We start from the raw sequence: 9,327 nt of genomic DNA, 5'->3' as shown, positions 1-9,327 counted from the left end.
GTGTCCACATGGGTCATTACCACTATACCAGTATTAGTGTAATGATGATGATTACATGTCCTATTTTATTTATAATCCAAAGAGAATATGTTAGTTACTTCAGCTTTAACTAAGTGACAATTTAGGTTAAGTTCATATTCTCATATACCAAATTAATTATATCTCACTAAATAATATAAAAATATTATTTTATATTATTTTTATTTTTATTTTCAATTAGGTAACAATTTTTCACTAGATTGAAACACAATAAAACAACGGTTCCTATTTGATGAATAAGGTCTCTAGTTGGCAATGACAATAAATCCTATAATGTGAGTAATTGTATTGATTTCTGCATCTCTAATCTGCTGTCAAATCACAGAACAGTTTTTGTCACCATAAGAGAATGGGTAATCCACTTGTGGCCATGAGGGAAAATGAATGAGTCGTGTTCACTTTTATGTCATTAATTTTGTTCAGTTCATCTGCGTTCCTTGTCTGGGGTACATAGTAATGGAGATTGCCTATAGTGTTTACTACGCCTGTGACACTTCTATCGTAATAACAAATCTATTCCGTGATGTGATTCCTCTGAATCTCACTGCACTGCTCATTTCCCAACCATCCATTCCACCTTTTTCTGTCTTTACAATATATTTTTTTATATTCAAAATGTCTTATAATTAAAGACGCATTATTGTCCCAAACTCTATACACTCTATCTACCTATTATTCACAGTTAATTTCTTTTACCAAACATTAAAAATTTACAATGTTACTGATTTATATATAAATCAATCAATCGGCACGTTGGCATTGAGCAAGGTAACCCCGTATACTGCACATTCACGTTTGGAAGCAAAGGAACTCCTAATTTCTCTTTGCCTTTTTTGTCTACATACATAAAAGTGAGTTTGAGAATTTAAATTATATATAGCTGTCACATCTTGTTATAAACCTATTGTTACAGTTGAGTTATGATTCCTCTCAGGTCTCGCTGTCACATTTTCGCGGCAAGAGGGATTTTCTCTTTTACAATAATAACAACAATCATAATAGTGGTATTCATAGTCATTATGTTAATCATGATTGCATCTTGTAAACGTATATTAAAAATTGAATATAAAGTACTTTGGATTAAAATGACAAAGAATATAAAATACTTCGGATTAACATGCTCCATAAAATTTTAAAATTATTAATATATATGAAACTGACGCATATAAGCCTGAGCAGTGACTGGCCCACTTACACAATAGCTTGGGCATGTAAACTCACTACAATTGGAAATTTCTTCATTATATAAGAGTTATTTGTTAATTTTACTTTTATATTTTGTATTTTTATCTTATATTTCTTCTCAGTAGTTAAATATCAATATTTTATGTTATTGTTGCTTTAAATAGCTAAATTTTATTTATATTTTATAATTTTTTTGAATAAAAAATTAAGGGTCCATCACTCAGAATAAAGATCTTCATGTCAATACATGTAATATTCCTCCTGGACATATATATAGAATATTGATTGATATACATGTTCTACCAAACTATGTAATCTTTTGATAATTGTTATACTTATAGGTGGGTGGCCTGTCAAATTATACATTTCAATGAACCAGGTGGAAGGAAAGACTTGTTTATTGTTTTGTCCCATATTATAATAACACAAATGACCTTTACTTGCTTGTGGTGCAGAACATCTGTATCCTTATTTAAAGCAATTATAGAGAAAAATATATTTCATAAAATATAAAAATAGTGAAGAATGTGAGAGTAGCACCAAGCCACCGACACTTTCGTTAGGTAACAAATGAACTACAAGTCAACAAGATATTTAAACTTGCCAGCCTCTTTTGTGATAAAAACTCAAAACAAAATAACCAATAGAAATATAGAAATTAAATGGACAAGACCCTATGTTGTCGTTTGTGATCATTATGTTGTACCTTTAAGAAAGAAAGCATTGAACCCATGGGATTTATGCAAAATCCGTACCAAAAAGAAGAGAAAAGAGAGAAATTGCAATTTTGCATTACAAATAATATGCCAATGCATTTAAAATGGGTATCCAGATTCTATCCACAAGACTCTAGTACTCAATAAAAATTGTGACACATGGTATAACAAATATCTTATAATCCTAATTTTAAATTACATTTTATAAAATAATAAGATAAATTTCTCTATATATTTTAGTATTAGATTCTCAAGTAATTAATGAAGATGTTTAGAAGGAAATGGTGGATAGTGCTAGTTCTGGAAATGGTGGATAGTGCTAGTTCTGGAAATGGTGGGTAGTGCTAGTTCTAGACAGTAACCATTGATTCAACATGTCAAATATCACTTCCCCGACAATTAATGCTACCCCATTTTTCTCTTTTTCCTTTTTAGTGTTTTAGATTTGATATGTTTGGTATGTGCTCTGTATTCCGTAAAAGTGTGTGACAGCAATGTATCATTTATTGTGATAGTAAAAAACTTTATCTCTTATCATTTTTAATTACTAGGTTTTAAATTAATTAAAAAGTTATAATATAAAATTGTGACATGTGGAGAAAAAAATGTTGTCCTTGTTAGTTTTTTTTTTTAAAGACGGTCCTGTTAATATTTAGTGTTAGGTAATGGTGTGGTCCAAAGTTGAGAGTACACAACATCGCCAGCTGTGGCCTCTTGTTGTTTTATGGACCCACTTTAAAGTGATGATATTGGAAGTTTGGAACTTGCTTGGTTGTCCCTGGCCCCCACCAGGACTTAACATGCTTGGTTGTTTTTACAATGAGCATTCCTATATCTTATATTAAATTCTCCTACTAATCTTTTTACCTACAAAAAGTGATATATGTCACTTGTACATTAATCAATAATAAATAAAGTATCTTATTGTGACATATATCATTTTCGTGTGGGTAGGAATTTTCCTTTTATATATTTTGTTTTTTAGAGTTAGAATATATTTGTTGTGTTGGGTGTACTTTATATTATATTTTTTATTATTTATGATAATGTTCAATTTAATGTGAGATATGTAATTAATTAATGTAATTAATGTGTTGGTGGTGATTATTTGCATTTAAATGGTTTTTTGTGAAAATTAAATAATGTTAAGTATTGAAAATTACACCATATTTTATTTTTATATATAGTATAGAAGTATAAATATAGAAAAATCAGTAAAAATATGATAAATATTTATTTATAGCATTATTTGGAATACAAAGTATGATTTGATGATAGATTATGTTATAAAAGTCTAATAAAGATAGTGATAACATATTTAATCCTTCACAACAACAACATTTAGTATAATTAAATTAATTTCATAATTTTTTTATAATTTTAAATAAAAATCAATAAGTTTTGATTAATATAAATATAAGACGCGTATAATTATTATAATGTTTCCATTAACTGTTCGGGTTAAGCCGATGGGTAGGAATTATGTTTTCCTAACCATGCCCAACCCTAATTGGGAGGTTTTAAACCATTAACATAGGGCTTCCTACGTAGCCTACAAATAACTAATGTCGCATACATATGGGAATGATGGAGAGGTCAGTGCATATGTATGATTTATAACACATGACAATCATAAAAATTCAATAGTTCATATTTTTATTTTTTTATAAATTAATAATTTTAAAAAAATTGCTCCCTCTCATATTTCCGGTATTGGAGAGTCTAGTATTAGAGAGGAATCATATTCATGCGAATGAAAATCACTTGTCTCAAAATGATTGTGTCCACATGTTCCTAACCGATGAGTTTTCTCTCAATGATGCAGATATGTTATTTAAAGTTTTTAGAAATTTTCATTTTAATGAAGTATCACTTCTTCATTGGACCGAGACAGGAAAATAAATAGGAATGGGAAGATATAATCTTTATCGCATCTAACACATCTACTTCATTCACAATATATGACAAAACTAAGAAGGATGTTATAAAAATAAGTATAAATTATTATAATTAAACAATAAAAATTATGAAGATACTATATAATATTATTATTCATCCATGATATGTAATAATATTTCCCCTCTATGCTCTCTTTATAAATATAAATATAAGGATTTCTTTCTCTACTATATTTCAAGATATTGCAAGAATAGCCTTTCCATATGTTATCTTGCGTACAACTTAATGTTTAAAAATATTTAAAATATAATTAAAAAATGACAATATTGTTTTGTAAAAATATGATTGTATGAATTATTACCGGTTCCTTAATTTTAAGCTACACACATTATGGTTATAATATTATCATATTATGTTCTATTTTGAAAGTATACCAATATAAACATGTATATGTAATTCTTTAAATTAAAAAAATGTTGAAAACTATATAATAATATAGTTGCAATAATAAAAATAAAAAATGTCAAAATTCAGTAATAATAGGGAATTCTAACTAATTTTTTAGGAAAAATGTCAAATATTTGCTCCTTTGAGATTTTGTACTTTTTTTTAGAAATGTGAGAAACTAATATTAATATGTCATCTATGTATCAAAGCTTTCCGATTCTGACCTTTTTGTAGTGCCATAAAGAACTAAAATAGATTCAAGCTTATTGATGCCTTAGATTTTGGGCTTGATATCATAACTCAGATATTCGGATCAAAAGCTACCAATACATACTTCTAAGTTTATCTAATTAAACTGATGTGGTGTTTATTTTCAACTAAGACATTAAGCATTGGAGGTAATGGTCATTTATTGGCTTGTTTGACTCAAAGAATGCAAAAGATATGGAAATTTATAAAGGTCTCTAGAACTTGGATGAGAATAATTAGAGGATATTTAAAATCTTATATAATAGCGTTGAATGATAAGTTCCATCTTCAAAACCAGCATAATCGTGCTTCACAAATTTGGTAAGGTTAATCTTAATCATAGTGACAGAGTTTACTTTATGGTCGTTGGTAGAACTATGATGGCATTTTGTAAAAAGTTTCTGTCTCCATGTACTAGGCTAATCACATTTATCTATATGATATAAAAAATATATTTTATATTTTTATTATTTTTCTTTTCAAATTAGATATTACTTTTTAATTAGTTTGATACACAAATGGGACACCGGAACAAGTAATCTCCATTTTCCATCGTCTTACTTTTAAGCTGACCTGGAAGTTAGCACGGTCGTGTTCTGAAGTGGCATAACTATACCAAATCCAAATCTCCATTATTTTGCTCATTTCACTACTAGAAATTGAGTGGTTTTTTTATTACTAGAAATCATCTATTACATATGTAAAACAAGCTCAATTTCTCACATATAAATCTTTAGAGTGAATGTTTATCTTAAGGGTGGTGAGTGTATAGGATGGCACAGATACAAATAGCTTGTAATTAAGAGAGTGTGTAATTGAGATCAATTATCCCATTTTTATATCTTATTGTATTATAATCTAATAAAAAGTTGTCACCTATCAGGAAAAAAGAGAAAAAAAATATAAAATAATATTTTTATATTATTTGGTTTTACATGATTGGCTTGAAAAATGAAAACATAAAATTTTGGGATAAATGATCTTAGTTCGGAAGAAAATTATATTTATTAGTAGTAATAATATAATAATCAATAAATAATAAACAACAAAAGAAATTAAGTGAAAAAGGTACAACAAGATGGATGCATGCCTCTATATTTATTACTGTCCCTAATGATATACCAAACCAATCAAAATATGTCAATTAATTGAGAGAAAAATTATAAAAACAAAATTAATATTTTATATTATTTTAAAAAATATTATTAGTTAAAGAGATAAGAATATAGTATTTTTGGATAGAGGATCATTGAGCGAACAAGATAACTTAATGGTGAGGGAAGTGTACCAAATGTTTGAGATCTTGCCACATTTTGAGAAAGCTGACAAACTTAAATTAAAGTGCCATGCATATTTAATTTATCTAGTTAATTAAAACACATCTATTTTTGGAGCTTTTCCGTCCTAATTCTTATGTGCTATGGTAAAAGAAATTAAAATAAATCCGAGCTTATTGATTTGTCGACTTTAGGGTCGATATTGGAAATAAAAAATATTCTATTCAAAGTCTATTAATATATGCTTATAAATTCATCCAGTTAAAATATTGTGATGTCCATTTTCAACTAAGATAATAGTTATGGGGTGAGGATCACTTATTCTAACGATGTCCCATTCTTTATTTTTCAAGTCAATCATATATTAATATATGGATAAAATAAAAAATAATTAAAAGTAAAAAGTAATAAATTTGAGCACTCCATTTTTTTAGACATGTGATTTCCATATAGTTATGTCTCAATCAGGTAGTAGTCATTTATTGGCTTGGCTAGCTCAAGGAATGCAAATGGTATTGCAATGTTATAAAGGATGTCATTGGTCTTTTCAGAACTTGAATAAACATATGAAGAAGACATGGTGGAGGTTTGGGTGGTGGAAGTATGGGGTGACTCATGATGTTCTTCAGAATCGGAGAGAAGAGTGATGTTTTACCTTTTCGATTTAAAGATAAAAATGACTTATCACTATAATAAATGAATACAATTGTAATTGTATCAGTTTTTTCATATCCCTCTTATCTTTAGTACTATAAAGAATTCTGATTGCTTAGTTACAAATAACTTGCAAATTAAGGAGTACTTGAAAGAATGGTTAAGGAAACTCAAATACATGAGTTGGTTGGATCTATGCAAATAATATAATTGAAATAATAATAAAAATTTAAAAACGGAAAACTGAGTGTAAAAGGTGTAGAAACACAACACACAACTTATTAACTCTAATAAGCTTCCGGGGAAAAAGACGTCTTTACACTATGAAATCAATATTTTGAACTTTTTCCGTTCTAATACTTTAGTAGTGGCGTAAAGGAAATTCAAACTGATCCGAGCTTGTTTTTTCGTTATCTGATCCGAGCTTATTGATGCCTCAAATTTTAGGTTGATATCGGAACTCAAAGATAGTATTGGTCAAAAGCATTATATCTAATTAAAATGTTATGATATATATTTTCAACCACACAAGTTATGTAAGGTTATAACCATTTATTTGCTTCAATAACTCAAGGATTGAAAAAAAGTATGGCAATTTATAACGGTCGCCATTAGCCTTGTCTAGAAGATAGAAAACCTTATATTTTGTGTGTTAACTAATGATATCATAAGAAGTAATTCATGTCACTGTGTTTATTTGTTCCTCAAACTATGACCTCCAGTCTTATACGACATATTGGAATCTATCTGAACATTACATAATTGGATAAACTCCTTATTAGAATTGATTTGCTCTTACCTTTAAGTGCAGGAATCTAAGAGAGTATGTTGTATAAACCTTAAAAAGTAACTGAATTATCATACTAAACTGTAATTATGTAGAAAACCATTCTTAAGTCAATAACCTATACTAAGACACAACTCTAAGCCAGCGATCTAACACATTCGTATTTTTAAAAATAAAAAGGTAATTCATGATTAATGGCTTTTCCAAAAAAATGATTGTGTTGTGTTTGCCGACACAAATATGGTGACTAATGCTGATGTGGGGTGCCATAGAATACGTTAACTGCCATTTAAGTAGTCTACTATTGCGGTTTATATTTCATTGTACTAATGGTGGCAATTAATAATATAAAAATGTTGATGACTATGTGAAAATAAATTGATAGTAAATAAAGTGTAAAAGTTGATGAATTGAAATAATTCAAATGGACAAACTAAATTAGAGAGTTTAATTTATAGTTAGATCAATCCTTATTAATTCAAATCAAACTAAGTTGAATTGTAAGTTAAATTCGTCCTTATTTTTTCAAGTCCAATTGAGTTAGGTTTACCTCAACTCAATCAATAAATCTAACTCAATAAATTTTATATTCATGATGATATATCAAATACATATTATATATGAACAAATATATAGAGTTGTTAATTTAAAGTTTAAAGCGAATGGGACTTTTTATTTTAAAAAGAAAACGGGTGGACTTTATGAGATTAGAAAAATAATCATTAATATGATTATTATTAGGTTTAAATGCACGTTTCTTTTTTGGTCTATATGTTAACGGCCTGACGTGATAAAAGTAAGGACACATAACATTTACCTATAAGTTTAGGTGGATTTTTTAAGACATGAAAAGTATCAATAAAAATAAAGTAAAAGAAAACTAAAATCACAAAAAAATAAATACGAAAGTTAAAGTGCATTTAAGTCTAATTACTGTCAGCTAGGAAATAGAGGACAAATAGGAAAATAAAACATAAACTGCCAAAATAGGGTGTATATTGACTATATTCTATTGTTTCTGATAAAAATATATCAGATAATACTTATTTATGGCGAAACTACGAAGGTAGTCATACACAAATCACGCTTCTTTTTACATAACGTGGAGTCGTGGACAAACTTAATAAATTAAGGACAAATATTTTTTAATTTAATATTCAATTAATAACAAGGTAGGGAAAACGAGTTTTTGTTTTAATATTCAATTAAATATCACCACCGACAACAGAGGCTGCCGATGTGGCACAAAAGTCATAATTACTCATTTTATTTTTCAAAGACGGAAAGGAGAGAAAAATTAGAAGTCCGTGAATTTGTTCCTATAACTAAAAGTAACAAAACGTCGAATATATAGAAAATTGTAAGACATCAATTATTAATTCCATCTTATTTATTTTATGATTAAGAATATTGAAAATAAATAGATTTGACATGTTACGGCCAATGCTTCCGTTTACTAAAAATAACTTATCCTCACTTCATGTCCAAGTAAATGGACTTTTATTTTTAATATTGATCATAATTTAAACTACCAAAATACGGAATATTAATATGAAGAAAAAAATGCAGTAAGGAGGAAAGTAAAGGCGTGCCCATTTCAATTCTGGTGTAATTTTTAAGCAAAAAAGAGAGGAGTAGCAATACGAGTGACAATGATGGAGGGTAGGCCAAACCATAGTTAAAACTTAGAAACATAACTAATAATGATAAATGTGAACATTATGCTATGACATTTAATTAATATGTTGGGAACTAAACCAGTGGACCCATATTCAATGAATACACAATACAGATCTAATTACCCAATAATGAAAATCAACAAAGAATATTATAGTCCTGGAAGCCTGAAAATTAAAGGTCAAACTGCTTATTACCTTATGGAATACTCAAATTGGTATAATATCGTTTTCTTATCATAAAGTATGACTGAGGGGGGAAATGAGATCTATATTGACCAATATTATTGAATTTGACACTTCATAATTTTAATTTTATGCATTAATATATAAAGATCATATTGATGTTATTGCATGAATTTGTGTGTGCTTCTTGAAATTTAATTAATATAGGTGAG

This window comes from Lupinus angustifolius, chromosome LG12 (assembly GCF_001865875.1).
Source record: "Lupinus angustifolius cultivar Tanjil chromosome LG12, LupAngTanjil_v1.0, whole genome shotgun sequence".
Lineage (NCBI taxonomy): Eukaryota > Viridiplantae > Streptophyta > Magnoliopsida > Fabales > Fabaceae > Lupinus > Lupinus angustifolius.
This window is presented reverse-complemented; position numbering follows the sequence as displayed.